This window comes from Centroberyx affinis, unplaced genomic scaffold, assembly GCF_046629955.1.
Source record: "Centroberyx affinis isolate AG114_WGS23_722 - 3 ecotype Tasmania unplaced genomic scaffold, CSIRO-AGI_Caff_v1 ptg005625l_1, whole genome shotgun sequence".
Taxonomy (NCBI): Eukaryota; Metazoa; Chordata; class Actinopteri; order Beryciformes; family Berycidae; genus Centroberyx; species Centroberyx affinis.
The window spans coordinates 373,363-389,736 of NW_027282831.1; positions in this window are offsets into that span (position 1 = coordinate 373,363).

Here is a 16,374-nt window from a genome sequence, read left to right on the forward strand (position 1 = left end):
AGTACAAGTAGGTTTCTTTCTTTCTTTCTCTTTCTTTCCTTCTTTCTTTCTTTCTTTTCTCTCTGTTTAAGCTGTCTTTTGTCTGTGACAGCCAATATAACGCAACCTTAGGGAAGCGTAACCAATCTCTGTGTAATCCAGACCATAATACTGGCCTTTGCGTTATTATAGGAGCCACAAAGGGAAGAGTACAACACACACACACACACACACACACACACACACACACACACTCCCTAACAGCAGAGTGTGTGCTTGTAATGCTGAAAATGAGATTTGTCTCGCCACTGAGGTGACACGGCTGTCTGACCGGCCCTTTCTCTTCCTTCATCTTCCTCCCCTCCTCTTTCCACCTGTTCTTCTCCACTTTCATCTCCACTTCTCTGTTCTGTTCCCTCCCCTCCCCTCCTCTCCTCATCCTCCCGACTCTTCTCTTTTACTGTGTCTCCTCTCCTCTGTTCTTCTCTTTGGTGATGTAGTGGTAAATAACAAGTTGGGGGAAACTATGACCTCCAGTCTGTGCTCATCATGAGTCAACAACAACCACTGATTTGAACAGAAATCACTTATATTTTCAGAAAGGTATTGAAAAACTATCTGTTTGGTACTACTTACTATGATGTATATGATGAATTACATAACACATCGTTATGGCTGTCTATAAAGGTGGGTAAACTATTCTGGAAATAGAAGTGTGGTTAAACCGAAGTTTAGGTGGGGCTTTGGGTTTACCCTCCACTGCATCCCTCCTTTTCTTCCTTTCTCCTCTCCTTTTTCTCCCCTCGCCTATCCTGTCATCTCTAAAGGCCAAGTGACTGTATGAAAAAACGGAGAGAAGAGAAAAGAAAAATGCTGCTCTTTCCATGAAACAGACCGAGTCCAGATGAAAGATATGATTATTGTTTTTTTTTCCAACATCTGAAACTTAAGAAACAAACAACTGCTTCAAGGGTTTTTTTCATACTTGGCAGACTCTCTACTCTCCTGTTTGTTGTCTCCTGATTTTTTGACCCTCCAGCACTTCTCTATTGGACTGTCTCCCAGTCCAATGCTGCCTAGGGTACAAGATGGTCCCGCTCGTCCTGAAGTCCCTCCATGGTGTCTTCTCCTCTCTGTCCCCCCTGCTAAGCTCCACTCCATGGGTGTTAGTTTAGTGTTTACTGTTGCTGGCCCCAAGCTGTGGAACACCGTGACACCTCCTCCATTACTTCATTTACATTTTGTTTTTTATTGTACCATTAATGTTTTCAATTTTGTGCATGACTGTACAAATGAAAGGTGCTTAAAATAAAATATATTATTATTATTGTTATTAATATTAGACTGAACAGATGGTTCTGTGGTTAGACTTAGATGGGGCCAATGTTGGCCTTTTATTAAAAATCATGGTCTAGTCAGTGTTGTTTACTTCTGATATAATGGAGGTTTCTCCCTGATCACGGCTAGTCAATATGTTTTATTATTATCATTTTTATATCAGTGGGAGGATTATACTCAGCAGTCTGTAAAACCTGCAGTGTAAACCTGCCTCACTCTGACCCACCTAAAACTATTTCATTAGTCTGGCTTTCAGTGGAGAGTTTTAGTGTCCCATGGTGGTCTAAATGCTATTTCACCCTGACAAGGATACAATTCCAACTGAAAAACACTGAATACTTGTATATTTTGGAGTTTACTGGGTATGAAAATGATCAAGTTTATAATATATTGAATATTGCTACAAAATATCGGTTATCTGCAGCTTCTATCCCGAAACACTGCTCTTCGCCAAAACCCATATCAGTCAAACCAAGTGTCCCTCTCACTCTCACCATATATTATAGGCTCCAATCAATTTATGCTGACTGAAAAAGTGATGCAAAATATGAAATGAAGCCAATCAAAGTCATCTGGATGCAATAAAATGTGCAACCAGTGGGAAAAGACAAACTGTATTGGTGCGAGGCCGCCCTAAGGTGTCAGTTTAATGTGACTGCTGCTGAGGCTCCTGTGCCTCTGAGAGCTCTCACACTGATATGAATTGAATTTCACTTTAAGCTAATTAAAGCAGTGATTACAGGGACAGACAGAGTCTTAATGGCACTTAATGACACACACACACAAACACACTCACAGGCTAGTTAAGTCAATACAATATTTTAAAAAACAGATACACAAACACACACACATACAGTATATGCACACATATACACACACACATACATTCTTAATGACTGTGCCCTCTAATCATCTGCTAACGAGGGACCTGCTGTGATTATTCAGCAGGCGTGGCTCTTTCAGTGTGTGTGTGTGTGTGTGTGTGTGTGTGTGTGTTTTCATACTGTATGTTGATGTGCTTCTCTGTGGCTGAGATTTTTTTTGTCAAAATCTCCCTCTCGCTCTCTCAAAGCCTTAAATCACATAACCTTTCATATAATTTCCCTATATACCATAATAACAATTTACATGAAAAATTCAGGTACCTGGGAATGCAGATAATCTGACTCTCACAAACATATTGCCTGCATATATATATATGTATGATCTTGTTTTGTACAAGAACAGATACAACCCTAACCACAAGGTTGGCATGGTGCATAGTGCATGAATAATGTAATAAGCTAAGGTATGGAAGACAGAACACATAGAATGAGAACAAGCATAAAAATGAAAGAGAAAGAGAGAGAGACAGAGAGAGAGAGAGAGAGAGAGAGAGAGAGAGAGAGAGAGAGCTTGAAGAAAGTGAGAAAGGAAGAGACAGACCGAGAGAGAGACACGGGGGGACAGAGAGCTAGATTGGAAAATCACAGAGGAGAAAGCTGATAGCTGTGACAGATTGCAGGCCTGTGGTGTTTGACACAACACACACAACACAGTGCAGTGCAACACTACACAATATGACACCACACATGCACAGATATACTGCAGGCCTTTGGATGCTTGCATGCACACACACACACACACACACACACACACACACTTTTGAAAAGTGCTTTGGGCTAGGCTTGTGCATATGGTATGAGATAGTGCTATAGATGATTCTGCCTGAGCTCTCTCTCTCTCTCTCTCTCACTTTCTCCTACTGTCTTTCTCTCTCTCTCTCTCACTTTCTCTCACTCTGTCTCTTCCCCTGTCTCTCTCTCTCTTGGTTTCTCTCTCTCTCTCTTCCTCTCTCTCTCTCTCTCCCTCCTCCCATTTCCACCACATGCTGATGAAAGAGATCAATCTGGATCAATAGTTAGCACCAGCTGGCCAGTCCCGTGCTCTGGGGAAGTCTCTATGTAACACACACACACACACACACACACACACACACACACACACACACACACACACACAGCTGATCATTAAGATAAAGCACTACAGTTCTGTATGTCTCAGGTTTGTTAAATTCCAATATATTTATATTATTTATTGTACTGCCTGGCTTCATTTCAAGGCTGCATTTATACTCCAGACAAAAAGTTTGTTTTTTAGTTGGTTTTCATTGAGGACAAATCATTTATCGCTTCTTTTTCAGCATCTTGATGTGTCATCTTCATAGTGTCATGTAAACTGTTTTGCAACTTGTTCGGTTTCATCCGACAAACCATTTCTGACTGGATAAATGTGATTGCGCGGCTCACACATCTTGAATATTATTGGCAAATTCTCTCCATGAAGAACAAAACAGTATTAACAATTCAAGACAGAATATACATAAATCTATCCTACATCGCTCTAAGGAGCTCTGTTATAGAAATCCCACCTTTCACTGCCTGTAACGGTGAATTAGTGATGCACTGTTGCTGTACTGCCCAAGGAAAGTAAATTCTAACATCACATTTTGTGTCAGCCATCAGATGTAAAGCAAGTTTTTATGAGTTGCTTGAGTTACAATATGTCTGTTTGGCTGTACTTAACTGCATTGGAGAAGGAACAGGCTGCAGGAGGCAGTGCAGTATTTTCCAAACCTTCCCTCTCACCGGGTGCAGCAACAGTGAAGTAAGAATTGTTGAAAAGTTGAAAAGTTGAAACTGTTGCATCAAGTTCCAAGTCAGTCTCAAGTCTTGAGGCACAAGTCTAAAGTCAAGTCTCAAGTCCAGTCCATGTCATTAATGTCAAGTCTCAAGTCTAAATGTAGAACAGCAAGTCAAGTCAGAACAAATCAAGAGTCCAGTATCAATTTAATATCTTAAAGAAAACTAAATATCTAGGACTTTTCAATGCATTATGGTTTTAATATGATAAAAATTTGGTAAGAGCATCATGAGTTTGATTTCTAGAATCAGTTTCAGCTTCAATAAATTCAATCATTCTAGGGCTGGGCAACATATCGATATTATATCGATATCGTGATTTAAGACTAGATATCGTCTTAGATTTTGGATATCGTAATATCGTGATATGGCATAAGTGTCTTTTCCTGGTTTTAAAGGCTGCATTACAGTAAAGTGATGTCATTTTCTGAACTTACCAGACTGTTCTAGCTGTTCTATTATTTGCCTTTACCCACTTAGTCATTATATCCACATTACTGATGATTATTTATCAAAAATCTCATTGTGTAAATATTTTGTGAAAGCACCAATAGTCATCCCTACAATACTGTCGCAATATCGATATTGAGGTATTTGGTCAAAAATATAGTGATATTTGATTTTGTCCATATCGCCCAGCCCTATTTCAAGCTACTTACAGTCAGTTAGTGTAGAGAGTGATACAGATCCTCTCAAATGGTGGAAGGAACATGAAATTGTCTTTCCAGCACTGAGCCACCTGGCAAAGAAGTATCTTTACATACCAGCCACCAGTTCCCCTTCCGAAAGGGTTTTCAGTTGCAGTATATTTTAAAACAGGGAAGGAAACCCTGTCTTTACATTTTATTTTGATCACAGTCTCATTTTAATAAAAGTGCTTGAGACATCTCACATGTGGTTTTGACTTACAACTGAACATTTAGCCCACTTCGTAGAAAATACCGAGATATATATCGTGTATCGCCATTCAGCCTAAAAATACCGAGATATGATTTTTGGTCCATATCGCCCAGCCCTAAATCATTCCATACAAATTCAGAAAACAGAATTTAAATTCAGTCATCTGCTGGAACAAATCTCATCACTTTCAATCTAAGTCATTTACATAAACACAAGATCTCAAGTCAAGACTTTAGAAACCTTTACAAGTCACCAGAACCCAAGTCAAGTCAAGTCTCAAGTCTTCTCTTCAGGCATCAAGTCAAATCTCAAGCAAATAAAAAGCAAGTGATACCTGTGAAAATAAGACTTCTATGATGGCTACATCTGTACTCTACTACTGGCTGTCTGAAAAGCCTGGAGAATCATAGAGATAAGGAACACTGCATGTTTTCCTTGTTGCAGATCAAGATTGAGCCATCTCCATTAATATATCGACTTTGCTTTCTGGTGCTACCTGAAGGATAGAAAGTGGAAATACAAAACCAGCACTATATGCAGCAGCTATTGATCAAGATGCTTTGTCCATACTAAGAAACATATGACCATAGTCATAGTGTATTAGTTCTCTAGCACTTTGGAAGCAGCTGTCAATCTGGATATACTTTGTCAGACAAGAAATAAACATGGCATTCAGTTTGCCGGTGGTCATGCTGAGTATATTAAGTGAAGGAATGAGAGGTTTTCCTGTGATTCGAGACTTTTCCGACTCCCTGTATGATATAGTTCACTGTTACATACATGCATTCAGCAGCAGTGCCTCAAGGCTGGAAATTTGCTCTCGCTGCTAGAAAATGAGAATTCATCAGTTAGACTTGCTCACCCAAATCTTTACGGGGAAATTAAAGTGCAATTTGTCCATACGTCATGAAATGGCTATCAAAATCAGAGCCATTTCTAGGTACTGACACTGATAGTGGGAACAGGACCAGGAGTGAAACCAGGACCTGCCCACTGCAGTCGTTTCATGAGTCACCATAACTGCACACTGGGTTTTTCAGGCTGACTCAAACAGAAAGCCAGTGAATGCATACATACACAGAAAATGAGCATCTGGTCGTTCGTCCTTGCAATGATTCCCTTGTTTTAAGTATGGTCCCTAAATGCACAAGGTCGGTCAAAAAAGGTCTGAAAGCTGAAATCCCTTTATATGTCCCTCTTTCTTTCTTTCTTTCTGCATCTCCCCCTCTCTATCATCCTCTCGCTCTCTTTCTCTGTATTCCTTCCTGTTTCTGTTGACTCAGAGGTGGCTGGGTCACATCCGCCATATGGATGCTTCCTCAGCCAGGAAGCCAATCGGCGTCGCTGCCAACTTACACCGAAAAGTCAGCTCTCCCCTGGAAAAGAGCGAGACCGCACACTGAGGGTACAACACATTAAGGCCTAACATTAAAACATAAGGTAGATTTGGTTCAAAATGTAGGTTATTGTGGCACTACTCCAGTCATTTTTGCATGACACCCAAACAACATGCTAAGTAGTTCAGTCAGTTGCTAGTGTGTGGGGTTAGTAGCTCGGTTGCTGAATCGACATCTTTCTTTTGGACTGAATGAACCATTCATTTGTTGTATCGGACTGAATGAACCGTGACAGTCTGCCAAGGTGTCGAGTCTGTACAGCTGTACAGTCCAAATTCATGGCGGTAGAGAGAGTCTACCAGCTGTATCATTATTTGACACTGGACTTGGCCAAGCCTAAGGTTAGCCTACTTGAACCAGCAAAGAAAGGTAGGTCAGCCTAAATTCAGTTCTGATTAGACTATCGGCTATTTGGCTTGTGCTTGTAGGGATAGCTGGACAGCCAGAAAGATCGAGTTAGTCAAAAGAATTAGTCTTCCCACCACTAGTAGCTTGAGAAGAGTCAGCTCAGTTTACCTGAACAGATGCTTTTTTGCTTTGTTAGCTAGCTAACTAGCTAGCAGACTAAAGCAACTGATATTAATGTTACTGTAACTTGCGACCACTAGCACTAGCTTGTACTAACTACTGTAAATCAGATCAAGACAGTGATGGTTAGCTGATCAGATACTATACAGTTAGCTAGCTAACATTTTCTAAACACAAAATCAATCAGATTTATCAGTGGTGAAATGATCAGTTCCCAGTGAAAAACACCACAGATGTTAACCAAGTTATATGTTTGGTAACACAATCTTCTGTTTACAGCCACTGTTGGCCAAGAGCTGAGGACCTCCAACATGGCCGCCAGAGGGCGTTACATCAGCTGAAGACCCTCTACAGGGACACTGGGGGGCGTGTCATACTTCGAAAGCCACGCCCATCATGGGGGAAAACAATATCGCCAACAAACTGGTGGGATGTTGCTAAGTTAACTATTTTACATTAGCTAACCAGTCAGGGTTACGCATGAACAAATCATCTGTTTTATAGAGAGGAATTGTCAGTAATGTTAGCTTAGTAGCAGCCTAATGTTAGGACAGCATTACAAATGTACCCAAAGTTTCCCCTCTTCTACCATGTACTATGTCAGCACCTCTCTCCTCATGGCCTGGATCCACATTTCTCTGCTCAACTGGTCCCTTGTTTTGCTCATGAGCACAAAAAAACTTCACTTCAGGGTTTTTAAGTTTGCTTTAAGCATTTCATTTTGGGAATAACAATGCAGTACAGTCAGTCACGCGAGGTGAATGGAGAGCGGTGCAGTGATTTCCCCCGCGGTAGGCACGGCCTATTTTACACACTGTCTCTATACAATCGGAACAAGACTGAGTCAATACAATAAGGTACGACAATAAAAGAGGATATGGCTGTCTGCTTATACTCCCTGCATGAGTCCCTGTGAGTCCCACATAATGTTTAGATGTTAAACTACCATCATGTAAGGAATAATGCACTCCGAGGTATGTGGTTATTGAAAAATAACACTCTGTGGGACTGCAACCCCTCCAACCACACACACACTTTACCTCTCTCTCTCTACACACACACACGCACACACAAACAATGTTTCTCCCTCTTCATTTTATTGTCTTTCCATTTTACCCCCTCCCTCTCTCTCTCTCTGGCCATAAAATAATCCATTTCCACAAAATGACTCTCCAGCCATTTGAGGGATCTTTCATGCAGTATGGACAAGTGCTCTTTCTCTCTCTCTTTCTCTCTCTCTCTCTCTCACACACACACACCCACAGTGGAAATTTAGTTTGGTAAATAACCTGCATGTTAATTACTGCTTGGCACTGGTGTGTTGTTAGTGCGCACAACAGCTCACAGAGGTGTCTTTCTTTCTTTCTTTCGTTATAGATAGATAGATAGATAGATAGATAGATAGATAGATAGATAGATAGATAGATAGATAGATAGATAGATAGATAGATAGAGTGAGATGAGAAAAAGAGAGGAAATGAGAGAGAGGAAGAGAATCTGGACTGAGATGGAGAGGATGTGATGATAAATGATGAGAGGGTGAGCATCCGGCAATATGAGCGTCTGATCTCCTCATTATTAAAACAGAGAGTGATAAGACAGAACTAGAGTGGATAGAACAGGCTTTCCTTTTCAAATCGTCGTGTTTAATGGTGAATCGATCAGGCAGGCAGGCCCGGTTTGACCACTTCAATGGAATGGTGGGTTCTTCAACACGGTTTGTGTCTTTTTCTGGTGTATAAATGCACCAGGAAGTGTCTTTTCTATCCATTCTGGTACTTCATGGGTTCAACTCATAGACGAGAACAAGCAGAGGTGGAGAGAGGACTAAAATATCTTGGAAATAATATCATCTTGAAGGCCTGTCAGCTGAGGGGAGCATCCTTTTTGACAGCTGTTTTTTTGGTATTTTATTTTACCCATCCAACCTCTCTCTCCCTCTCTCTCTCTCTCTCTCTCTCTCTCTCTGTCACACACCAACACACACACACGCACCTTGCCTCACGGCTCCGATGACTTCCGATAATTGAACAGGCATGGATGGCCAGCAATGCCACTTTCTTCCATTTTGCTTTGCCCTGTTGGGACTCTCAGTTGTAGGAAAAGGTCACAGATTATTATTTTAAACGCTTACTGCGAGATAAATTTACTGGGGCAATAAAGATTTGAGTCACATTGACATCATGCCCAGGTTCTGCAGGGGTCAGGTACAGCACATACTGTTCTCCAAGCTCAGACTGACTAGATAGAGAACAATGGAGACCTGGAAGCTTTTCTTCTCTGCTAATCATCTTTTTTCTCTTTCTCTCGATAAATACAATTCAGTCTATCAAAAAATACAGTCCTTCTATTCTTTTAAAAGACAGCCCTCTCCTCTTCACTGTGTGTGTGTGTGTGTGTGTGTGACAGAGTGTGTGTCGTGCTGTGTTCAAGCCCGCACTGTACCCCCCGTAATCCCCGATCACGCGGATTACAGCTCAAACCACTCTCACTGACAACACAGATCTGTGTGTGTGTGTGTGTGTGTGTGTGTGTGTGTAACAACTGTTCCACTTCTCCTGCTCTCCATTTTTTTTTTACAGCTCACAAACAGAAAGGCCACGCCCCTACTAATGCAGAGAGACGGGGGGGGGGGGGGGGGGGGAGATGGAGAGAGAAAGAAAGAAAAGAAAACGAGCACTCACCGCTACTATTTGGGAGGTTTTTGTGGTGCGAGACAAACATTTTTTTGTAATTGTTTCCCCCTACCAGTGCTTTCAGTGATAGATCTTTAGACGTTTAGCATCATGGTGGCAAAATCCGGGCAGCATTCTGTTATGATTCTACCACAAAATTCACAGTTGTTCATGAATATAGCCCAATGGTTCCCGCTTCTTGGTCATACTGTGTGTTAGTTCATAATTGGTTAGATTTTTGATGTTTAAATATCTATGTACCAGTCAAAAGTTTGGGCACATTTTTCTTTATTTTTACTCTTTTCCACATTTTAGAATAACAGTAAAGACATCAAAACTATGAAATGACACAAATGGAATTATGCAGTGGCCAAAAAAGTGTTAAACAAATCAAAACTATCTTATATTTTAGATTCTTTAAAGTAGCCGCCCCTTTGCCTTGATGGAAAGGCAAAGGCTTTGGAAAGAAATTCATACATAGGATCAACTTCACTATTTATATTTGTGTAAGAAACTCATTTGAAGCATTTAAGCAGAAGCCTTTAGATCAAAATGGCTTTAAGAGAATGAAAAACATAGTGCATTCAATCAGGTGGGTCCAGACTTTTGACTGGAAGTGTATATTTCTGGAATTGCATATTTACCTTCTCAAATATGTATGATTTCATGTCACTTAGATGTTTCTTTGATGTCTCTATCAAAGCACCAAACTAGTCTTCCTCCTCGATACCTGACAAAAGTTGCAGGACATCACTGTTGCATCTGTTCTTTGTTAATTCAATTTGTGTACCGTTTGAAAGCTAAGACACTCCGCAGGAAGATTCCCCCACTTTGTTTATAAGCCATAGCTGCACTAAAGGAGATTAGCATGATACATAAGGAAGTGTCCTCTCCATCCCCTCTGGTTGTGCGGTTTCTCCCAACTGTGAGGCTCTTGACGAATGTGGACCATTACTCCATTAGGCTAAGAGCAGGACGCCATTAGTGGTTTGGTGATTCTCGCTGGATCTATCGCTCCACTCTGTCCTCCTCGATTTTTGTTTGTTTTACCACTTTGTTCAACTGTTTGTTCGGCTTTACTCTGACCCGCGCTAATCCCCGCTTCTACTCTGTTCTACTGCTTCTGCAATACTGTATGGTAGGGGAGGCCGGGGCATGTTGTCACACTTTTTACTCATTGGTGTAGTTCTCAGCAGTGGTGGAAAGAAAACTAAAGTGTACTACTCAAGTTGAAGTACTGTTACTTTGCTTCTATTTTTCTTAGGTAGAAGTAAAATTACTGTTGTTAAAATCTACTGAAGTAAAAGTAACAAGTAGCTCATTTAAAATGTACTCAGAGTAAAAGTTGTTGAGTTTTTTAGAAAAGACAACGCTGTTAGATGTTATCATTTCCATGCTATACTAAAAGCATGGAGAGTTCAAACTAGATTCTTTTAATTGGAAAATGTGGAAATTACAAAATAAAATCCAGTTTCTGTTGCTTATGAAGAGCCACAAACTCCACTCTGTAATGGATGTGATTTCAAATGTAAGTACAATTCTTCATTAAAAACCTACTTAAGTAAAAGGTATATTACTGACTTTACAAAACACTAAAAAAAAGTACTAGTACACAAAGAACTACTCAATTACAGTAACATGAGTAAATGGAATTAGTTACTTCCACCCTTGTTTTTCAGCAGTGCCTTATTACTGAGATATAATATATATTTTTCTAGCTAGATTAAGGTCTTCTCTAAAACAAATTACTACATTAAACACAATTACACATTACTGCTAAATTCTACTCCACTTTACTCTCTAGCTCTTGCCTTCATTTATTCAGCTCAGAATTGCTCAGAGATTAATATTTCTCCCTACTCTAAAGTAGATATGAACTGTTATTCCATGAGGCTGAGAGCAAATATACCAATTAGCACTTAGGGGGTTTGGGGGATGCATAAAACAGGGAGATAAAATACAAAACAAAAAGCAATAAAAGCAGTAATGGATAACACGGTAATAAAATAATGTAAATACAAAATATCACACATTAGAAAAAGCAAGTCTCTAAATATTGGGATTTAAGAGATTTAAAAAAAACATGATTCCTGGTCCTGTTGCTGTAATGTGCCATTTCAACTTATCTATGACAGTGCAATCGATATGAATCATCTTTAGTTGTTTTCTGCCATGTTTCTCCTTCTTATGAGCATCGGCAATGTAAACTAATATCTGAGCTCTGACAATAATGGTCTGCAAATTGATGCTTGAGATTCAGAGAGGAATACAGAAAGAAAAATAGCTGAAAGAAAGAAAGGAAGAAAGAAAGAGAAAGAAGAAAGAACGAGAAAGAAGAAAAGTCTCTGTGATATGACTCAGCAGAGACAAATTCCCTTTGAGTGACAGCTGAATGCTGATTGGCGGTCGTCCAGCGTTTTATCGATGCTGATAGGTCACTTTGTTATCGATAACTGGCCAACAGGAAATTAAAATCCGGGCCGACCGAGTTGCTCTGATCCTCATTGGTCCAGCTCCGTCACATGGCCAGACCGGCTTTATCAGGCGGTATTGACTGTCTCTCTCCTAATAAAGCACATAATTAATCTGATAGCAGAGCCAGCAGGGTGTCTGCAGACTTCAGCAAGTTGAATTTAAGCCTTTTCTTCACCCGCTGGATGCCAACTAGAGGCACGTTAAGGTCCAACTCAGAATGAAAATGAAACAGCAGTATTCCTCAGCATTGTTTGTATTGTTGGAAATTGCATTGTGTTTGCATGCATTTCGTGGGTCCAAGGGTCATGAAACCAACTCGGTCTGAATTTTAAATTCAAGAAAACAAAAAAGGCAATCAATAACTAAAACCAGACTTTGGCATACTGAAAATGAGCAAGTGTGCTTGGTCAACTCATCCTATAGGGAGACTCAGCTTATGTTGTGTGTTATTAAGGCTGGGTATTGGCAAGGACCTCACGATACGATACGTATCACGATACATGGGTCACGATACGATTGTATCAGGATACATTGCGATACGATGCATATTACGATACATTGCAATACTCTACATAATTTACTGAAAATGTAATGTTGATTTTCTCAATCACGTTACTGAAAGAGTGATGGTTTGATAACAGATGTATATGTACAGTGTATTTACTGATGTGAGACATGACAGGCGCTACTTGACAATTAAGAGTGCGATCACACCTAGTGTTGTTTTTCTTTGGTCTGAACCATAGTGGAAAAGAAGTTATTTTGTCACATTTTTGTATTTGGTTTGTTTAGATTCACACTGCCCAGTTAAAAGTGAACCAGGGCTTGTAAACAAAAGTCACATGGGCTCACAAGTAGCTTGTTTATTGGACAGAGTTTTGGTAACTTGTCATCCTGCAAGGTTAGAGGTTCGGAGAAATAAAATTAAATTCTGGTCCCTGTAACTCCAGCTAAGCATGATGGACTTGTCTGTGCTCTTTGCTGTAATGTCCCTTCTCTGGTGTTCATACCATTAAATAACACATGAAGAAGTAGCTGAATATGAGCATCAGTCCACACTGTGATTTGTCCTCAGTTCATTTTGTTTCCTGTAGTTGGTTTGGATTATATTCTCACTCCTAACGAACCACACCACAGTTCTCATGGAAGAGGACTGAGTAAACGCTCCAGAGTCTGAACCACTCCAAACATGCTTGGTGTGAACGCATCTTAACACAAAGTCCACACTGCTATCATTCTGCTGTCGTACCACCACCATCTCTCCTATTCCTCCTTCTCCCCTCTCTCCGTTGTCTCTTCTCCTTCCACTCACCTATTTTATTCCCTACTTATTCTGAGTGTGTGTGTGAGAGAGAGAGAGAGAGAGATAATTAGTGGTGTAGCAGAGGAGCCTTGTTTCAGACAGATGCTGGGTCAGATTGAGATCTGATGGTTGACTGGTTTTATACTTGGTTAGTAATACACACTGACATGGACGCACACGCACTCACCCACACACACACACCCAAATGCACACACACACACACACACACAGGCCAAGAACAGACCAAGAACATGCAAATAGCTTAGGTAGGCAGCATACACCCACACACACCATCAGCCACACACGCCACACTCGCTAAAGCATCACACACACACACACACACACTAATGTGCCTGGTTATAAATGTTGCAGGTGCTGCATGTTACATCATGAATATTAGATGAAACTTTGCTAGCTGTTCTTTTACCAGAGCTAGCTTCAAACCACTTTCACATCGGTCGACTCAGGCAGTGGATTTTCCCCGAAAAAATACTTAGTCCAATACTGAAAACCTTTATCATATCCAGCTGATGACTTAATCGTTGTGATTATTCTTTTTCTAGTTATTATTATTGTTCTCCATTCATCCAAAAACATTTTTTAGCCGATTATCTATGTCAGGGTCGCAGTGGCAGCAGAGCAGCACAGATGACCTTTTCCCTAGCAAATTCCTCCTACTCCTCCTGGGGGATCCTCAGGTGTTTCCAGCTATTCTGGGACATAAAGTCCCTCCAGTATGTCCTGGGTCTGCCCATGTCGGTCATGCCCGGAACACCTCAAAAGGGAGGCTCCCAGGGTGCATCCTTGCTATGTGCCCAAACCACCTAACCTGGCTCCTCTAAGCGTCTAGAAGCAGTGGCTCAATCCGAGGTCCTCTCTGATCGCTGAGCTCTTCATCCTATCACGCAAAGGGAGGCCAGCCACCTTGAGGGGAAAGCTCATCTCAGCCACTTGTATCCGCAATCTCATCATTTCAGTCACTGCCCAAAGCTGGTGACCGTAGGTGAGGGTTGGAACAAAAATCAACCGGTAAATTGAGAGCTTTGCTTTGTGGCTCTTCACCGCCACGGTCTGATACAACGCCTGCATTACTGCAGTTAATCTCATGGTCCTTCTTACCCTGAGACCCTGAGATACCCGGAGTCCTCCACTTGGGGCAGCTGCTCCCCCCTCGCCTGGATGGGGCAGGCCACTTTTTTCCGGGAGAGAACCACGACTTCATATTCGGACGTGCCGATTCTCATCCAGACTGCACCACACTCAGCTGTAAACTGCTCCAGTGTACATCAGAGATCAATGAAGCCATAAGGACAACATCATCTGCAAACAGCAGAGCTGCAACCCTAATGTCACCGAAATGGACACTCTTGACATCCTGTCCATGGACATCACAAACAGGAGAGGGTACAAAGCCCATTTGTACCCTCTCCTCCTTGTTGTTGTACCCGCCCACTTGTTGTTCTTAAAACTTACGGAAATGTGTTGTTGCATTTAAAAAATGACTCAACATGGATACTGTACATGGATATGTGCCTTTGTGTATAATGCTCCCCTTTCATGGAAATCATTGAGAATGTATTCAATAAAAGCTGATGTCTGGTGAGTTTAAGCTGATAATGATTTAAACAGCTGGTCTCTCTTGGGGGTTTCAAACTGGTCTTGTGGCAGACTCAGTAAGGAGCCATCTTGGTTTTGTTTAGTTAAGAATAAAATAGGTTTTGACCCTGTGAATCTGTTGGTTTAATGTTGCACTAGTGTCTTTTAAGGTGCTTACAAAGATGTTTTTAACATTGATTTAGCCTGTTCTTTCTTTTATGTGATTTTGAAATCCGAAATCTCACTTGACTCAACTGCTATTAGAGAATGTAGAGTTTCAGCAACTACTGCATTACCCTCATCCAAACTATATCACAGACAGTCACTAAAACAAAACTCATGATACCCAAGTATAGATAAGTACATATAGATACACAGCCAAGTAAACACACTAAAAACACCTTTCTGGAGTAAATATAGTTACACACGACCCAATGTACAAGTCAGCTAAACAGAACACCGAAGCCTTTTCTGCAGTATATATAGTTACACATGACCCAATACACGGTCATTTTACACATGGCCCATGTGAGTAATTGCAGGGTACTTAGAAAGTCTGAGTGTATGTGTGTGTGTGTGAGTGTGATAGCGTGTGCCAGACATCTTTGATAAATGAGGAGCTGCCTGGCAAGTACTGTTACCAGTGTTTCTTTATGTACTTTAGCATTACAAAGTGATCTTTTTCATTGCATTTACAGTTTGTTTTACACTGGCCAAACATCTAAGAAGAAGCTAGAATCCAACTTGGTGACATTTCAAACAGTATTTCCAGGATGTTAAAGCTGTGTGCTATTAAATTCTTCATCTTGTTAGGAAAGTCTGAGAGTAAGTATATGTGTGTATATGTGTGTGTGTGTGTGTGTGTCATGCCAGATAGATGACTCAAAAACAGCTTATTCAGAATAGGTTAACGGCTAAAGAACAGAGCAGGAACATTTCAGCATTTTACATCTTTCCCCCTGCTGGAAAAGTTTTATATTGCGCCGAAGCTCAGGTCATTAAAGTATTTCTGTATGAAGCCATGGTTATGATTCATGTGTCATACTGGACCTCTCCATAACAGTGACACCAGCGTGACTTGCTGTAGCAAGCCAACAGAAACAAACAGAATGCTGCTGGCGCTCATCCATCCTAGGCCTGAAGATGAACGGCATCATGGGAGCTGTAGTCTAAGTACCGGGATCCTTCTGCTGCTGTAAGTCACAGTGGTTATATAATATTAACAAACTCACTGGAAGTACCTCATCTGTCTCATCTACCATGTCTCGAAAACACACACACACACACACACACACACACACCCAAACACACATAAAGGCTGCTCCTTATTTATCTACTGTCTAAGCACACCATCACACACAGGCACACTCAGACTTTCTAAATATCCGCCTGGGAAGTGTGTTAACAAGATGAAGAATTTAATAAAGCTCACAGCCTGAACAGCCTGGAAATACTGCTTGAAAAGTAGATCAACAGGATGGATTCTGTGCAGCTTCAGCCTG